Consider the following 21104-nt stretch of genomic DNA (forward strand, 5'->3'; position numbering starts at 1 on the left):
CTTGGCATTAATTTTAAATTAAATTTGGGTAACATAAATTTCCAAAATTACACTTAAATTTTCAAAAATCCAAAAATGTCCTTTAATACTAGCAGTTACTGAAATTACATTAAAAACTAAAATTCGAGGTGTTACATGAGAATAATGGCCGAATAATTGAGCGTTATCAACCAGTTTTATGAGCAATATGTGAGCGGTATGAGGTTTTAAAACTGGTTTATCAACTAGACACCGTAGGTTAAATCCAAATATAAATGTTATACTTGGATAAACACCAAGACTTAGGTTGTTTAATTAGCCACAACATTCCTAAGTAAAGATATACCGAAAAAAATATTAGAACACTTTAGTGGGAGTTTAATAGCACATAGGATATGTTATTAAAACGCTTCAATGGGAATTTGATAACGCTTCAATATGAGATTAATAACATATACGATATGTTGTTTTTAGCTCTTGCATCCTTAAGAGTTCACAATCGACATTCATGTTTCGCTTCGTGTCACCCTAGGAGTGACCTCCATCAGAAAGTGTTTACATAAATCGAGATTATGGTGAATAAGGGATGTTGTTCACAGTAAAATGAAAAATGATCTCACATCCTAAGATGTTCACACTGTGGGATCCGTGCAACACTTCGTGTCGATTATACCTCGACTGCTCCATTTGGAAAGTGTTTGCATTGGATCAAGATCAAGGTGAATAAAGGGAAGTTGTTCAATGTAAAATCAAATATATGATATATTGATTTCAACTCTCACGTCCCTAGAAAGTTCACACGGTGAGGTCCATACAACGCTTTATGTCGATTATACCTCGATTGCTCCATTCGAAAAGTGTTTGTATGGGTCAAGATTAAGGTGAATGGGGGAAGTAGTTCATAGTAAGTAGGTGAAGGATATGTGTCACCACATCCTGTGGTCTCTTCTGTTTGTTTGGACCGTGAGATTCCTATGTTGCGCTTGTTGGTTAGCTTTATGCGGTCCTTGCTAGTCGTTTAACGACGACTATCCCCTTGGAGGGTTGTAACATGGGATTCAGAACAACTCAAACTCTAGAAATGGATAGGATTTCTTAGGTCATTTTCCAACCTTAACTTTCTAATTCGGTGGCATCGTTGGGGCCAACCTCTAAGGTCTGAAAAATGGAGGGTTACACTTACAAGATTACTAAAGTGTTAGTAAGTTCTAACCGATAACAGTAGTTAAATGACTATCGGAATGTGAGTTATTCTAGAGATAGTATTTAGTCAAGAATGTCTTGCTTTAGTGAAGGAGTATTTGACTGCCACTCGGTAGCACTTATTCTGACTCACTATAGTATCATCGCAAAAATAATGAAATTTGGATACATTATTACTTTGTTAAGACTTGATGGGTTTAAAAGCAATTCACCAATAAAGAAATTGTTTATTGTCCAAAATGACTAGTTCCTTGATACAATTGTTGGCTTCAGATAAATTAACTGAGGACAATTATGCTACATGGAAATCAAATTTGAATACAATACTGGTGATAGACGATTTAAGATTCGCTTCGACAAAGTAATGTCCTCCCATCCCTAACTCAAATGAAAACTGAACTGTTCGGGATGCATACGACAAATGGACGAAGGCGAATGAAAAAGCCCATGCCTACATTCTTGCCAACATACCTGATGTTTTGACTAAGAAACACGAAAGCATGAGTACTGCCAAAGAGATTATGGAATCTCTACAAGGGATGTTTGGACAACCGTCCTTCTCCCCGAGACATGATGCTATCAAATATGTTTGCAACTGTCGAATGAAAGAAGGGCCTCTTCTGTTAGAGAACATGTCCTAGACATGATGGTCCATTTTAGTGTGGCAAAGGTAAACGGAGCTGTTGTAGATGAGAGGAGTCAAATCGGTTTTATTTTAGAGTCTCTTCTGAAGATCTTCTTGCAATTTTGCACCAATGCGTTAATGAACAAGATAGAATACAACCTTACTACACTTCTCAAGGAGCTACAGGCTTTTCAGTCCATTTTGAAAACAAAAGAACAAGTAGTGCAGGTAAATGTTGCACTATTGAGAAAAGAGGATCGTCCTTTAAAAAGTCTGATATTGCTTCTTCTTCTGAGAATAAGAGTATTCCCTTGAAGAAGAACAAGGGGAAAGGGGAGGAAAAAAACTTCTACTGGCCACAAATGCAAGGCCAAAGCTGTAGACAAAGGAAAATATTTCTACTGTAGCGAGGACATGCACTGGAAGAGAAACTGCCCAAAATACCTTGCAGAGAAAAAAGCGAAGAAAGCAAAACAAGTAAACTACTTCCTAAGGCCATTTCAAATATTTAGATATTTAAAATGGCTGAAAAATATTAAGGTAAAAGATGTATTCTGGTACTTATCTTTGGTAATTAAGATTATTGTCAGATCATGTCTTGATGAGATTAAGAAGGTTAAAAGTGGTCATCTAAATAAGTTAGAAGACAAATATTTTAACTCTATGTGTGTCTTATCTTGAAGACAAGATGATCAAAAGAACTAAAGAACCCTTAAAAGCTTATACATACAGATCTTTATCAACCCTTAAAAGCTTATACATACAGATCTTTTTCAACCCTTAAGAGCTTATACATACAGATCTTTATGGTCTAGGGAATGTTAAAGCATAAGGAAAGGTATGGATATTTCAATAGTTATTCTAAAGTACAATTGTATTTACCTAAGTTGTAAGTTTAGAACACTTGAAAGGTTCAAGGTGTATAAAACTTGTTAGGTAAAATAAGCAAAACACTTTGATTGGATCGAAGTAGAGAGTACAGAAACTCAGAGATTTTCAGGGCTATTTTGATAGAACGTGAAATCTAGTGACAATTCTCTACATCTAATTATCTTAATCGTTTGAAAGTCATTCCATTTGAAGGTGTTTCTGAAACTCCATATGAGACATGGAGAGCTCATAAAATCTGTTTATGATATGTAAAAGATGTTTGCATAGTTTAGAAATCTGGAATAGATCGGCACATATGTTAGTGTCGAAACCTTAAGTATTAGAATATCGTTCAGATGGCATGCCTATCTGTAAGCAACCCAAAAGTAGTATATTTTTCAAGTAAGAGAAAATCAAGTGTTTATGTTGACAAATGCTAAATTTTTCTAGAAAAGTATAAGAGATCACCATATATTTTCCATAAAAAGCAAAGTGTATATCAATAAGAGTTATTTATTAAAGCTGTCACTGTAACAAAAGTTGTTTGGACAGGTTAGATGCATCTTACTCAAAGAGTTTAGGGTACCTTGATATAGTGGGAGGAATGTATGACAGCCTACCCATAATTTGGGCTTAGTGGAAACTGAAGTTATTAGGTCTTGGTGACAGTATCGAGAAACAAGAAATTGTGGAAATAAGATGCATTCCCTATATTGTTTTGAATCGAAGTCCACTGTACACTGATACGTTTACAGAGATCCTCTCGGCTGAAGTGTTTAAGGATCACCTAGTGAGACTAGGACTACAAGTTGTATAACTTAGGGCAACTGGGAGAAAACCCATGGGTATGTGATACCTAAAAGAAAACCATAGGTATGTGATGCCCTAGTTTATTGTATTAATCTGTAAAACTCAAAAACTCAATACATTCATATGTATGTTACCACTGGAGTTTTAGTCCAAGTGAGAGTTTTTTGGGTTTTATGTCCTAAAACTCGTGGTTTGTAAACAATAAACTCATTTTGTAAATCGAAAATGTTGTTATTAAATATATGAATTGCTTATTTCTTTTTGGAAATAAATCTAATAAACTAAAAGATCTATGACTATTACATGAGTACTTGAACTTTATATGGAGACCTAAAAGTGGATCAGGTTCGAGTAAATAGTCAAAATGATCTATAGTATACGTATAAGGTTCGGTGCCTTATTCTGGTAATACTATCAGATACGACTCACTCTGTAGTTGTTACAAAGAGTTATAAAGTGCTACAAACAAAGTTATTCTAATTCATTCATGTGGTGACATGAGGAGTGGGGGCGTCCAGTGCAATGAGTTTGCAAAAAATCAAACTAAGAAATAAGTCACTCTTATTTTATAACATTGTTTACTGTAAGACTGACTATTTCACTATGATGACCTAGGTAACTTAATCTTAATCCTGAGTTAATTATGAACTCCTGTTTATTCAAGATTATCCTTAGATTTTCATAGGTGAGGGTTGGCTCAATAGTGCCGGCTTAATAAGCCTCCCATTTCAGGGGTAAGACCGGGTAGATAGCTGGAGACATAGGGTGCAAGACGAAATTCATTCCTACCCGCTTTNCGGCTTAATAAGCCTCCCATTTCAGGGGTAAGACCGGGTAGATAGCTGGAGACATAGGGTGCAAGACGAAATTCATTCCTACCCGCTTTCAGGGACAGTAGAGTGGTTGTTCCCTTAAGTACTGATTCCAGGTCTTGAACAAGTGGCCCCACCCTCTCATTGGTCCGAGAGAGACTCGGTTTGATGATCGTATCACAAACCAATTGTTCATTAGAGGATCAATGGGACTTAAGGAACAAGAGATAGTCTCGGAGGTAAAACAACTTTTTGACCCAGCCGTTATATGAACAACCTGTGAAGAGTTAACTTATTGATTATAGTTATATCAAGTGAACACAATATATCTACAATGAGGGAAGTGCAACTACTGGGCTTTAGTGGGATGACCTGGTAGTTAATGAATAGGGGTAATTCGGTGTAAAGAGTTTAGCCAATTAATCTCGGATCATTAGAGCCCATGATCTGTAGGTCCATTAGGTCCCCTTACTAGCTCACAAATAGATTAGCCTTAGAATAGCGTGATAAATTGATTTGAAACTTTCAAATTCGAATTAAGGGAATTAGTAATTATATGTGATGTAATTACACGTTTAATTTTGGAATTAAACATAATTGGAGAATCGATTAATATTAAATATGATTTAGACATTAATTTCATGAATAGGGATTCATGGTAATGGAATTGGTGATAAATTAATTTAATACTTGATATTAACTTAATAGAATTAATTAAATTGTTTTATTAATCATTAATCATTAATTTTCTTAGAAAATTGATTACTGAATTAGGTTTCGTAAAATTAATAACATTTCAATTTTAATTAAAGAATTAAAATTAGAAAAGATTTTGATTTTGAAAATCAATTTCAAAATCAAAAAGTGAAATTGAAAATTGGGAAAAATCCCAATATGGAATTTTCCCACTTTCAAGTAAGAAGGTTAGTTATCTTCTTACACATTATTTCACCACCAAATTTAAGGGATAGTTGGTATCACTTGAGGTGATCAGTTTTGCATGAGAGTCATGTAATAAAACCACTATTAATTGAGTGAAAAAGTTGATGCAATTACTGAATTTTTGAAGGTCGAAGAAGTTGTTCTTCAACAAGCTGAAAAACCAGAAAACCTCTCCTCCAATTCTCTAAGTTCAAACTTGTTTTAAGTCCCACAACCAATCTAAGGCTCCTAGAGAATAGTAGGGAATCTCTAGTGGTGGTCCACGACAAGAATTGGAGAAGATTATAGCTGAATTTTGAATTTGAAGAGGATCTTCAAAGGTATGTAATGAAACCCTCTTAATACCATATGAACATGCTTATTTTGATGTCAAAATTAAGAAATTAGAATGCTTAATGATCCTATTTTCTTTCGTTGCATGTTTCTGTAAACCAACAATTGGTATCAGAGCATCATTTAAGCATTCAATTCGAGTTAATTTTGGCTTGATGGGTGTTTTTCATAAATTGTATAAAAATGGAGAACTGATATGGTTATTTTGAGTTTTGGCATTGATTTCTCTTCAATTATGTTGTAATTCTTGTAATTGGCTCTTGATTAATGGGCCTTAATGTGTGATTAAGTGTCTGTAATTCAATTAGAGACATTAGAATTGCAATTAGGTTGAAATTGAAGAAAGAAGTGAAGAAGGTCGAGCAGCAGAAACTGGATTTTTCAGCCACTACTCAATACTCGATGAACGATGCCATACTCGATTGTATTCGATGGCATTTACTTGATGGTATTTTGGTGCATACTCGATGCATGATACCATACTTAATGCCATACTCGATGCACGATGCCATACTCGATGGTACTCGATGGCGTTTACTTGATGGTATTTTAGTGCATACTCGACGCACGATGCCATACTTGATGGTACTCGATGGCATTTTAGTAAATACTCGATGCATGATGCCATACTCGATGGTCGATGGCATACTTGATGCTCATACTCGATGGCATACTCGATGCACGATGCCATACTCAATGCTCAATGGCATACTTGATGCTCATGCTCGATGGCATACTTGATGCATGATGGCATACATGATGCTCGATGCTCGATGCTCAATGGCATACTTGATGCTCGTGCTTAATAGCATACTCGATGTTTGATGGTACTCGATGGTTTTTTACTCGGTTCAGCCCAATTTTGTGCATTGGAGGTCCGGTTTGAGAGGTTTGAGTCCGGTTCAGGGCGGTTCGAGCGGTCCAGAAGTATTTTGGAGCCAGTTTTGCTAGAAAAGTTTTAAAGGTTTAAATGCCCATTTGTATCATTCGTTTGCTTGATTGTTGAAAAGAGAAATATGAATCAATTTTTTTAGTAAACCACATGAACATATTAACACTTTTGAATGAGTTCTCTAAATGAATGCACATTTTATATTCATGTTTTTGCTTGAATGTATGCATATTTCTAGTTTAGACTTGCTCGGGATGACCAAGAGTTAAGTTAGGGGTGTTTTTTTAGGTTTTTAAATGATATATATTTTCTATGTTAATTTCCTTAAAATTGTATTGATTATTTTCTTTAAATGCTAATTTTGTAGGTAAAACAGTCCCTGATGCGTTTAGAAGTCATTAAGAGAAAATTATGCCAAAAGAATAGAAAATAACCAAGAAAATCAACAAATTGAAAGTAAACACCAAAATTCCATCGAGTACCATCAAATTCCATCGAGTATTTAACAGAATATTATAGAGTAAAATCGAGTAAGGTTGTTGAATAACCAAGCATTGAGTATAATCAACCATCGAGTAAATTGTCATTGAGTTAAGGCCATAAAGCATCGAGTAAGGTTGTCGAGTCATCGAATAATTACTAAAAAGGTCATCGAATGAATGCTATTGAGTAATTGAGCATCGAGCATCGAGTATTGAGTATGAAACAGAAAACTCGCTTTTTAAACTGCACAAAAACTCGATGCGTTAATTCTTTTTTCTAGATTTTAACGTGATTCATCCCCGCGCCTCATGACGCTTTGTGCTAGTATAAATGTCACACTCCGTCCTAGACTACTCTCTGAGCTTAGGAAAGGACATGATTCAGCAGTTATCAACCTTTTTGTTGATACTTACTGCCTAAAAACTCTTGCGGAAATAACTCTGATACCAATGAACAAATTCAACAACCAACTGATTAAGTCAAGAAGATAACAACAACTGATTAGTAGGCCCATTTTATATTACAACAAATTAATGTTTATACAACTCCAAGATTTAACTGCAAAGTTCACAACAACAACTATAAAACCCTCCAGAACTGTAACTGTGGCATGTGGCAGACCTTGACCTTAGCAGCACCCTGGAACTCCTCACCTTCCGCTACCTGGGAAGAAAAATATTTGAAAACAGGATGAGCTTGCTAGCCTAGTGAGTGACCAGAAAACTGATTCTTATCAAAAGAACTACCCCATACTTGGGTACTTTTGCTCAGATATCTTCTCAAAACTGTGTCCTTCAGTATCGAGCTGCTCGGATACATTCTCAACCGTCCTTTGGTATCGAGTTTCAAGTAAAACTAGTCATATAATGACTTTCTTTAATAAAACTTAGAAAACATGTTTTTATCTAAAATATCTTTCTTTAGCACATGGTTTCTTAAAACATTGAAAATATTTTAGTCATTCACCTTGATCGTTTAGGAACTTTCCTCTCTAGAAGTTCCTTGGTCACCTCGGGCTCCATTTTGAACCCTACGATCCAAATTCAACTTAAAGCTCAGATTACTTATAGTTCTAGGCTTTATCTCGAGATACTTCCTTCTACAAATATGCTTTAAAATGTCTCAGGAAGCTTACCTCAAAATCTTGGTCATAACTTCTCGTGGTTTGGCCGGAAACATCAAAACATCAAGACTTGCCCAACTTACCCGACAGCTGGACCCCTCTGTCTTATCCTCATTCTCCAACCCGATTCCTTAGAGCTTCTTCTCTGGCAGCCCTACCCTGAAAACTAGACTCACGTAGCTTTTAGATGGCTTTGGAATTACTTCAAACGCACGAGTATTCTGGGAGAACTCTTCATCCCAAGTTGATGCTACTTCCTGTCCTTTCTGTCCGACAACATCTTCCCCTCTTGGAACCTCTTGACCAACGCATGGTCTTGCTACCAACGCATAGTCTCCTCCCAATACACTCTTCTTTATGTCCTTTGAAGAGAATTTAAGTTCTTATCTGAAGTCCTTGGCCCTATTTATAGGCGTCCAAGATTACTCTAAGGTCGACACCTCCTACTTGGCCGTATGTCCAAGTGTCTCTGCCTTACACTATTACCGCAATCTTGCATCAGTGCAAACCAAGGTGTCCTCTTCCCCTTTTATCAACGCATAGCCCTCAAATTTGCATGTCTTCTTATGCATCCACTTCATTTTCTTATGGCTTAAGATTTTTTCCCAACAAGCCACATGTCCAGATGACGTCCTTGAATGCGTCCATCCTTCATATGCGTTCATCCTTCATATACGTCCATCCAACTTCATATGCGTTCAACTAGGATGATGACCAACACCCTTTTCAACGCATACTACTAGCCTTATCCTATACGCCCACATGCATTCGGATGTCCAACGCATAGCACATCACCAACGCATAGCAACCTTTGGGTCGACTTGGTTTTAACTCAACACCTCAAGGCATAGCTCACCATTACCTAGGTTCTTGCTAATGCATCCCTTATGACCAATGCAACCAACCTCATGAACCTTGTTATCGCAAGCCTTAACAACGCAAGGATAAATCACCATGCGTCCACCTTAGCTCGTTCCATCGCATAGCTCATACCTTAGTAAGGCTGCCATATCCATCGCCGCATGCCATCGCATACTAACCAACTCATTACTCCGGCCGCATGCCTCCATCACATACTACCAACGCATTCCTACGGCTGCATGCCTCCATTGCCAAGTACCAACCATTCCTTCGGCCGCATATATGCATACCATCCGCCTTATACCATAAGGCCACATCACCGCATGCCCTTGCATACTACATACAACCTTGAACCGCATGCCCTCGCATCATCGCATGCCCTCGGCCGCCACACTCTCGTGTAGCAAGGCCGCCACATGCCACCAATGCATAGCACTGTCGCATGACATCAACACATAGCACCGCCGCATGTCATCAACCATAGCCCCATCGCCGCATGCTACCAGCGCATCCCTTATCGGCCATATACTCCATCACCGCATGCCCTCCATCGCCGTATGTTACCAATGCATCCCTTTGGCCGCAAACCATCAGCCGCATACTCCATGACCGCATGCCATCCATCGCCGCATGCTACCAATGCATTTCCTTGTCGTTATGCCTTCGGCCGCATACACGCATACCATCGTGTCCATCACATCCATCGCAACCTTCACATCGCATGCGTTGTTCTAACCTCTCAAGATAGTGGCTGCCGCATGCGTTGTCCTTGGCCATACTTCAGCCTCTCTCCATGCCCAAGTAACCTCTCAATACTTCATGGCCAATGCATGGCACCACACTAATGCATTGTCCAACACTTAGTCATTTTTCTCCTTGGCTTCCAACACATGGTTACTCTTGACAATGCCTCTTGTCAATACTTCGGCCAATCATGAGTCCAACCTTACAAATGCATGGTTGCCTTTTCACTTATGCGTTAATGTCCCCTAACTCTTATCGCATGGGTCCTTTTGACCTTACACTTAGCCAAATATCATCAATTAAAGCTTAACTCAAAACTACTCAAGGAAAATCTATTCAACACTTAGAAATTTCCTTCATTTCAACATAGGATTTAACTTTCACTTAGTTAATTTCCTTAACCACCTGTTTAAGTAGGGAAAATGGAAATCCGGGTTTCACAATAAATAAGTTCAGTTCTTTAGCAAAACATTATTCATAAAAAGAGGATATCATTTTTTAGAGAACACCTTTAAAGAGAAACTTTGGGAGGAAAACCCCATTTTTGCAGGGGAAGAAGAACGATTTCGATGGAGGATGGAATTTCTCTCTGTTCAATTAGTCTCTATGGTAATTTTGTTTCCTACTTAAGTTAGATTTTGATTTCTTTTTTATTTGTAATCAATAACTTGTAATTCTTCATAAATCTGTCTATGGATTTATGAAGTATTTGAATCTTGTTTCTATTGAGTTTTCTACCTTCTTTATCATTAGCAATCTAAATTTGAGCATTCTTGAATCTGATTTTAATTCTTGAAGCATTTTGAATGATCTTTATCTTGAGTATGTTTAGCCTAGATGCTTAGTTTTGTCACTTTCACTCATGATTGAATATGTTGCTTTTAATGTGTTCAATAGAATGTCCAACCAAGATCTCCAAGAGGCAACAGTAATTATGTGTTGAATGGCTATCCTAGGACACACTAATTACAAGATTTGGAGAAAATTTGGTTAATTGAGCAAGCTATCTTAACAATTAATCGACGCAATTAAATCTTATAACTTAATGTGCATGTTTTCTCTTCTATATGACTGCTAAGGAACTCAATAGAGGTAGAAACATGTAGATAGATTAGGGTTAGGGCTATCCTACCTTGATCATTAATCAAGACGCTTTCTTGACTAGGTTATGCTAGTTGTCTGCCTTTGTAGAGACTAGTTTAATCTAGATTAAGTAAGTAGATGCGTGCTTAATTCGATTGGGAATTAAATTTGTAGAATTCAATAATAAGAATTTCAATGAACGTCTAACTTGGATTAGAAGCAATATTATTCTAAACTTGGTTGCAAGTATCCTTTATCTTCTTATTTTTAGCATGTTTCTTGTTTTAATAAAAAAACCCTCATTTTATAGCTTTCATAGTTAAGTTTGGTTAAAGAAAACATTAAATAACATTTCCCTATGGATCGACCTCTTACTTCCACTTTAACTACGAGTTAGTTAGGTTGTCGTTCAAGCTTTATAAATATTGTTTGTTTCGGGTTAGGTAGAACTAACGACACCTACTTAGTTGTTGGACACTTCTCTTTCTTTCCTTTGACTTTCATCAAAGATTCGTAAGTCTGTAGCTCATTTAGAAGGGTGGTAAGGTTATAGCCAATTATGTTCATAACAACATTGTTACGAAATTGAAGAAAACTCTCAAGTAGAGTTTCAGTTGCTTCCCTTTCTTTCCTTTAACTTTCATCAAAGATTCGTAGTCTGTAGCTCATTTAAAAGGGTGGTAAGGTTGTAATCAATTTTGTTCATAACAACGTTGTTACAAAATTGAAGAAAACTCTCAAATAGAGTTTCCAGAATAAAGCTCACCTGGCTGGACTCATCTATGACAACCCCATTCATTTATACCACATTGAAGTGGCTCATCATATTAAGGACATGCTTCTGAACAGATGATCCCTCGTTCATCCTGGTATTGAAGATGAACTTGAGAGTGTCATGCTTGATATGTGAGGACGGTTGCCCAAACATCTCATATAATGACTCCATGATCTCATGTGTAGTGACCATAGTCTTATGTTTTTTGGCTAAGACTTTAGTTAAACCTACCAAAATGTAGACTTTGTCCTTGTCATTGGCCTTGATCCACCTGTCATAGACATCACGAACATTTTGTGATGAGTTTGGTCCAGGGGCTAGAGGACACTCCTCCGTTAGAACAAATTTAAGATTGTCTAAGACAAAATCAATATTTATCGTATGTTTCCTTGTATAGTTTTCATAGATAAGTTTTTTGACCAAGCAATGAGATAATAGCACTAGTCATATTTCTAAGTGTGCTGAAACAAAAACAAATTATTCATATTAAATATGTGCATAATGAAGGATCTCATATCTAAGAGTTCCATGAGCACGTTCGGATCGCTCTGATCTCACCGTGAACGAAATACATATTATACATTCAATACATACAGTTATGCAAACAAATATTAATTATCGGCATGCTAAGAACAAGATAAATAATAAGGGAAAGAGTCCCATACCAGTTGAAGACAGTCTTCATACTTCGGAACTCCAACACAACAGAACCCTCCACGCAATCTACCAATGCCCAGCAGCAATGTCGACAATAGCAGCACGAACAAACGCATGAACATGAACGTCGCGGGGACGACACCCACCATAAGAGGCCTGGTATTCTCGGAGTGAAAACCCAAAGGGTGGTCTTTGGTGAATTGGTTAGAGGAAAGGAGAAAACACGAATCGTGTAGGTGATAAGCAATTGGGAGGAAAAAGCACTATTGCATAGCAGACTGCTTATCGTTTAGGAGGAGCTACACGATCATGTAGCATTTACTGAATGATCGTTTAGGAAAAGGCACACGATCTTCAGTAAAAATTGGCACACTATACGATCGTTTAAATAAGCTATCCGATCGTGTAGGAAATAGCATGCGATCGTTTAGGCGCGAGGTAGACGATCGTTTAGGAGGGGGTGCTATCGTATAGGATCTCGAATTACGTAAGCGATCGTTTTCCTTTCTACCAACGCGCGTTCTTTATCTTTTCTTTGGGACGAATGAACGACGGGCGACGATTGAACGTTTTCTTAAAAAATGAAAAGATTTCATTTTTATTTCATCGGTTACAATAATCGACTCATTCCCACTAACCCACGCCAAACGTGAAAATTGGCTTAATTATCATATTATTAACCAATTAATTAATTAATAAACATAAATCATATTATAGTTTTACCCTATAGTTTGATATCACATATATACTATAGTTTTTCTCCTCTACTTGATAAAATCATATTTATATCTAATTTCCTCCAAAATAATGTATCTCATACATTTAGCCAATTATATCTATATAATTAACCAGTCCACTTAAATCATATATAATCCAACTTCCTCTTGTCAATTTGAACATTTCAAATCAACCCAAATACTGGTTCTCGACTTTATCCAAGCTACCTAGGGGACTAATGGACCTGTGGCTCGAAGCTCCAACGGTCCGTGAATAACTGACTGAACTCTTTAGCCATTGGATCACCATCCGTTAACTGTCAGGCATTCCACTAAAGACCAACAGCTGAACTCTTCTTACCACAGATATATTTCTCTATTAGATATAACCAATCATGAGTACGATGACCCTTCACAGATGCTCGTAAGTACAGCTGGGCCAAATTACCATTATGCCCTTGTAGTTATATCTCACTCCTTAAGTACCATTGATTCCTCTAATGAACAATACAACATAGTCCAACTATGTATGACCACTTCTCGGGCCAAGAGAAGGTGTGTGGTGCCACATCGTTTAAGCCCCGGAATCAGCCCTTAAGGGAGCTATCTATCTACTTACCCCTGCTTCGAGGAAGGAGTGAATTCCATCTTGTGTAGTTGAGTTCCTGATAACGGGCAAAAATGCACGTTATTACAGTGTTAAGTTATTAAACATCGAAGGTTTGCATTGATAAAATATATAAGATTGCGTCCAAAAAAGCATTAAGTTCATAACATTGCAGTCGCATGCGTTCATCGCATAGAAATAGTTAACTTTTGTATTTTTGTGCAGAATATGCGTTGACGCAAAGCATAAAATCCAATCACAAGAAAGCAACGGTCGAGCGCGGCGTTACCGCAAGGCTTTGCGGTGATTTGTGCTCACAAATATCTGCTCAAGAAGGATTTCTACATAGAGCCACAGCAACTTGATGGGCACATCTGGGTGAAAAGTATAATAAATCACGATGGGACAGAAAGCTGACGACGATCGAGTCTGAATTAAGTTGACAACCCGCTAACGAACTACTGTAGCAAGTACACTCAACTTTTCGGTGACAAATATTCAACGCATCAGACAGAGAATTAATACCATCCCATCAGTGCAATCATAAGAGAGAAGACGTCTTTCACCTCAAAGCTCTATAAATATCGAAGGCAACCTTCAGTAAAGGAGTTCGAATAGTTAGAGAATTTTCCCTTAGATAGAATAGCCTTGTTCATAGTTTTCCTTTTTAATTAGAAGGCGGAGCGAGAGAAGGGAAAAGACGTCGGAAGATTGTCCTGGTCAGCTCGAGAGAGTGCCAGGGAGCGTGGAAAATTAGAGAGAGGCTGAATCTGTCTCTTATACACATCTAATGTGTATAAGCTCTTTATTCTCATCTTGCATTATTATTTTGTATTTCAACTCTATATCTATACAATGGAACTTGCTTATCTACATCTGTTCACTCTCTTAAAAGCATGCATGAGTAGCTAAATTTATCGAATGGGTTGAGAAGAACTAAGCTAACATGACCTAGGATCTTCATTACATGCGATTATCTTGTTTTATGCTATGCCCAACATCCCTTTAGAGTTACTCGAGAGAGAATCTAAAGAAAGAACCTAAGACTTGAGAGAGTGAGGTTAGAATCTAGACTCGAGAGAGCGAGATTAGATCTGCATAAGCGAGAGGTAGGGACTTAGAGATAAGCTCTTTTTGCCAACATGCATCGCATGCACCCTAGAGATAGGTTATGATATTATGTGGTCACCTTATTTGTGTGTGTGTCATGTTATCATCGCATAAATAAGAATAGAGGCTTATGTATAGGTCCTATAGACTCATTGCATATATCGCATGCGTTCTAGTACTAGAAGCCGTAGCATTTGCATTGAAAGATGATTTGCTATTGTATGTGTGTTGCATGATCGCATAATATGAACGCATCCTAGGAAGTGTTAGCTGAACCCCTTCTCAACCCGTTCCTCGCATATTCATCGCATCTTCCGTATTATCAACTCTTTTCGTAACTCCGCCGCATACATTTATTTTATACTGGAAACAACAACCTAAAACAACTATTTGATTTATTGATTACTGCAAAGTCTTCTTGAAAATTATCACCGCATACCGTTTTCCTTAGTCCATGAGTTCGACCCTAGACTTGCCAGGAAACTCAGTAGGGTTTACACTTGGATTCTGTTGGGAAAACTTATTGCTCAACGCATTTCCATCACCGCATTTCATTCCATTATTTCATCACATAAAATAACGCATCAAGTTTTTGGCGCTGTTGCCGGGGACTTCGATAATTCAGTGTGCTAACGGTAATTTTTTTTTATTTCTTTGCAGCTTTCAATCTCTGGCGAATTATGACCCAGAGATTGAAAGGACATCCCGATGAAGATTAAGAGATAGCCGCCAGCAACAACAACTAGATAAAGACGATATGGCGGAGCAGCCTGGAAATGGAGCACCAAACGAAAACAATGTCATGGCGAATCCAATCCTACTAGCAAACGATCGTAATAGGTGCATTCGAGACTATGCATCGCCAAACCTCTACGATTTCTCTCCAGGAATCATAAGGCCTGCTCATGATGGATCCCGATTCGAAATGAAATCGGTGATGCTGCAGATGATCCAGACTGTAGGACAGTTCGAAGGAAGGCGTGGCGAGGACCCGCATGCCCACCTCTGGAGCTTCATAGAAATCTATAANTTCGAAGGAAGGCGTGGCGAGGACCCGCATGCCCACCTCTGGAGCTTCATAGAAATCTATAACACTTTTTTGCTCCCGAATATCTCTACCAAAGAAGTTCAACTAACTTTGTTCCCATTTTCTTTGTGTGATCAGGCACGAAAATGGGCCTACTCTCTCAAACCGGGGGAGATCACTTCCTGGGAATAAGTCATAGAGAAGATTATGAAGAAATATTTCCCACCTACTGAGAATGCCAGAAGAAGGAAATTAATAACTAATTTTGAACAAGACATAGGCGAATCGCTCAGCGATGCCTGGGCGAGGTCTAAAAGACTGGTAAGGGACTATCCACACAACAGATTACCAGACTGCTTGCAAATAGAGATCTTTTATCACGGATTAAATTCTACTTCGCAGACTGCTGCCAATGCGGCAGTCGCTGGTGGTCTGCTAGACAAAACGTATGATGAGGCTAAGAACATCCTGGATCGCATCTTTAAAAATCACGAGGACTGGAGAGAGAGCGCTCAGAGACTGAGAATAAAGGATAATGACGCAAACAATGGTGTTATCGCATCACTTCGGAGTTAGATGACTGCGATGATGAACCTAATTCAGGGAATCGCAATCAACAGCCCAACACCACATAGTGGGCAAGTAAACGCAATTAATCAGACTACCACAAGGTGTGCGACTTGCGATGAAGGACACACAATGGAAGAATGCCCGCAAAATCCACAGTCTATTTATTTTGTGAAAAATAATCCATTCTCTAACACCTACAACCCTGGGTGGTTTCCCACCCCAACTTTGCGTGGAAAAATCAGCAACAAAATTTCCAATCAGTGGCGCAAAAAGAAGGGCCACCCATATTTTTCCCGTGAAACAACGGTCAGATGAGTAATCAAGCCAGCAGTTCGTAACCACTGCAATCTTCCTCATTGGAAATTTTGTTGAAGTAGTATATTGAGAAGAACGAAACTGTGCTTTAAAACCAGGGACATCCATCTGCAACTTGGAATTACAAATGGGCCAAATTGCGAGCGAACTCAAGAACAGACCGCAAGGGGCCCTGCCGAGTTCAACAAAACTCCCACGCAACCCAGGGGGAATAGGTAAAGAGCAATGTCAAATCGTGACATTGTAAAGTGGAAAGACTGTGGTGGGGGAGAGGAAGAAGCCTAGCCGGATGGCTCCAATTGCGCTGGAACCCGATATTGTGATGACTCGAGAAGAAGAAGGAGAAAAAGAAGTGATATAGCCAGAAATTGCGTCCACCTCAGAGCCAAAAGAAAAGGGGACCGTGAGAATAAATTGCCACCTTTACCGCAGAGCCTCAGAAAGAAGAAAAATGATGAGGTACAGTACCAACGCTTCATGACTATGTTAAAACAATCACATATTAATATTCTATTCACTGAAGCGATTGAGGAGATGCCTGCATATGCGAAGTTTCTTAAGGATATGGTGACTAAGAAGAGAGGTGCTAGTAAGTTTGCCACGGTGGCCTTGACGCAGAGCTCAAAATCCATAATCCCACCAAAGATGCGACCTGGGAGCTTTACTATACCTTACTCCATTGGAGGATTGTACATCGGGCAAGCATTGTGTGACCTTGGAGCCAGCATCAACTTGATGCCTGTGTCAATCTTTAAGCAGCTGAATATGGGGCAATTTGCACCCATGACCGTGACTCTCCAACTAGCAGATAGATCTCTGGTGCATCCAGAGGGGAAGGTAAAAGACGTGCTGGTTACAATCGACAAATTTATATTACCAACCGACTTCATCATCTTAAATTATGAAGCCGACAAAGATGTGCCTATCATCCTGGGGCGACCATTTTTTTCTACAGGTCGTGCCCAGATTGATGTGCACAAAGGAGAGATCACCTTGAGTGTGAATTAGGGGTGGAATCGATTCGGTTCGGTTCGGTTTGATGGTCAAACCGAACTGAACCACATTTGTTTATACATGAAATTGAACCGCACTGTTTGTGTGGTTCGAACCGAACCAAACCGGTTCAATTCGGTTCGGTTCGGTTTCAAGAATCAGTTTGAGCTTTTTTTTTTTGCCTTTTTTTTCCTTTTTTTTAAACCTTTTTTTTGCATTTTTTTTTGCCTTTTTTAAAACCTTTTTTTTTTGCTTTTTTTTTTTGCCTTTTTTTTCCTTCTTCCTTTTTTTTTTCCTTCTTACTTCCAAGTTCCACTCTCTTTTTTTAATACTCTAAACATAATTTAAATATCAATCTAGTAATCCACAATAAGAACATGTCACATAGCACAAATATCTAGCACAATCCAAATGACTACAATAAAAAGTTAAAAACTAAAAGTTCTCCAAAGTACACATAGCACAAATTTCTTAAATATCAATCCACATTCACAATAACTCATAAAAACATATCAATCCACAATAACTCATAAAAACATGTCAATCCACAATAACTCATAAAAACATATCAATACATAATAACTCATAAAAACATGTCAATCCACAATAACTCATAAAAATATATCAAATCAATCCACAATAACTCATAAAAACATTTCAATCCAAATGACTACAATAAAAAGTTAAAAACTAAAAAGTTCTCCAAAGTAGAAGTACATAATACACAAGTCACATAAAAGCAAATAACAAGCTAAAACACTAGTGCTGAATTCCAATCAATACAAACAAATTTGTTCGCTTGTCAATCATGATTCTCCTTCTCCTTGTTTTTTGCTGCTTCGTTCAATCCTGTTATGAAAACTAAGAAACAAATCATAAACTTGTTAGTAGTTACCATAATAAATATATGAATAAATATGTTAAAAAAAAAATATAAATATGTTTAGAATATACGAACCTTCCTCTTCATCTTCAATTTCCTCCAAGTATTGTCGTAAACCAGTGTTAATTTGTTCAGAACGTAACCAATTTTGTGCACATATAAGTGCCTCAACAGTGGTTGGAGATAATGAGGTACAAAAAGGATCAATTACTTTCCCACTAGTGCTGAATGCGGACTCAGAAGCAACTGTGGATACCGGAACTGCTAAAAGATCTCGTGAAATTTTGCTAAGAATCTTATATCTAGAAGAATTCCCCTTCCACCAATCTAAGATATCAAAGTTATCTTCACGTTTAACACGAGGCTCCAATAAGTAAATATCAACTTCTGAATCCACACTTTGCGAATCATCTTCATCCAAATCTTATAAATCAAAATGGAAAATCTCTGAAGCACTTGCACTTGAAGTTCTAAATGGAGAACTTTTAATGGTATATGAAGATTGACCCTTATTAGCAACTGATAGTGACAAATTGTATTCATTGAACAATGCTCTCAAAACACCCTCTACCTTACTTCCTATGGCTTTTGCCACATCAATATCAAATAATTGATTTGGTCAATTCAAAAAAAAAAAATTCATCTTATAACGAGGGTCCAAAACGAAGGCAACATACAAGAATAAATTTGTTCTATCTCTTTTTCCCCAATACTTATCAAACTTTTCTTTCATTTCCATTGCCATTTCTTGCAAAAGCACATCATTAGGACCAGTTGCACTTGAATATTTTCTGATACAATTCTAAACAATACTAATCTCATGGAAGACTGTATTGGAAGTAACATACAAAGACCCTGAAAGCCTAACAGTTACTTCATAGAACACTGACAAGAATTTGGTAAATATTCTTGCAATTTCCCAATCCCTGGTGGTTGGTTTTTCCTCCTCATTCATGTAGACTGTGTCGTAGTCTTCTAACCTCTCAAATGCCTTTTCAAATTTTACGGCGACCTCAAGCATCAAATAGGTAGAATTCCATCTAGTTGGATCAAGACACAACATAATTTTACTATCTATGTTCTCCTCTGTGATACATTTCTTAAATGTGATAAGTCTAGTGGGAGAAGATCTAACAAATCTCACAGCATCTCGAATTCGAACCAATGAATCATTAATATCTTTTAGGCCATCGCATACAATTAAGTTCAATATATGTGCACAACATCTAACATGCAAGACCTCACCATCTAACACCAACCCATGCTTAAAATGTTTCTTTAAATAAGCAATGGCAGTATCATTTGACGAAGCATTATCAACTGTCAATGTCATAACCTTTTCAATACCTCACTGTTTTAGACATTTCTCAACCTCTTTTCCTATCGTCTCCTCTCTATGATTCTCAATTTGGGTGAAATTAAGAATTCTCTTATGTAATTTCCAATCTTTATCAATAAAGTGTGCAGTCAAAACCAAATAGTTCATATTTTGGATTGATGACCACGTATCGGTTGTGAGTGACACTCTATATCCTTCTTTCACAAAAATGCCCTTCAACATCTCTTTTGTGCTATTATAAATTCCCAAAATATCCTTAGCAATTGTTTTTCGAGAAGGAAGTACAAAATTAGGTTCTACTAACGTCAAAGTCCCATTCACAAACCTCTTAAACCCTTGGTTCTCCACAAATTTAAATTGCAACTCATCTATAATAATCATCTCAGTAAGTAGTCTACGAGCACTCTTAATAGTAAACATCTTGTAACTAAGGGATGAATGTGATTGTGAATTATCTCCAAATCCCTCCTTGTTCTTAAAAACTAACTTAGTTTGTGTTACATCTAACTTAGACTTGTTAATCTGATAAGGATTTTTTTACAGTAGTGTTCAATATGCATTATCATAGTTGAATTTCCATTCCTTCTAGGATGACATGCATACACCATACCACAATAGTTACATTTAGCATGCGGATCATCATCACTATATTCAGAACATTTAGGAAAGTGATCCCATACCATAGATGAATTTTTCCTCTTTCGTCCACTTGTATGCTTTGAAACTGTCTCATCACTTTCGTTTTTTCGTGGTGGTGGTGGTAGTGATGGCATCACAACAACATCATCATTGGAATCGTTGCCCTTGCTCAAGCTCATTATGATAGACGGATGGTACCTATAAAGGGGAAAATAGAGAGAACTTATTACCATCAAACAAAATCATTTACATTTTACTTAAACTAAACCAATCCAAAAACACAACAAAACAATTTATTTATCCTAACACCATTCCTAATTAAATTTTAGTTATGACCGTTATAACATTTCAAAAATTTCTTCAACAAATAAAATCATTTACATTTCAATATATTTATTTTAGTTATTTACCTCTGTTCGACGAAGAGAGAATGACGGCAAAAAAAAAGAACTGATCTCTCTAGTTATAAGAAAGAAGAAGTGAACGCCAAACGGCTGGTCCGATAAAGAAGAATCAGGCGGTTTTGGTCGAGTCATCGACGAAGAGAACCAGACAGTAAATATGAAGAACGAACGGCAACACGATCTGGTAATGAAGGATAAGGCGGCGACAAGTCGACGAAGAAGAATGAGCGGCGAGAACCCTATTTGCAAATGGAAATGCTGAAATCGATAGCTGAAGTGGAGGGCCGCGCTCGAGCTAATTGCTGAAGG

The sequence above is a fragment of the Benincasa hispida genome, chromosome 11 (assembly GCF_009727055.1).
Source record: "Benincasa hispida cultivar B227 chromosome 11, ASM972705v1, whole genome shotgun sequence".
In the NCBI taxonomy this organism is placed as follows: Eukaryota; Viridiplantae; Streptophyta; class Magnoliopsida; order Cucurbitales; family Cucurbitaceae; genus Benincasa; species Benincasa hispida.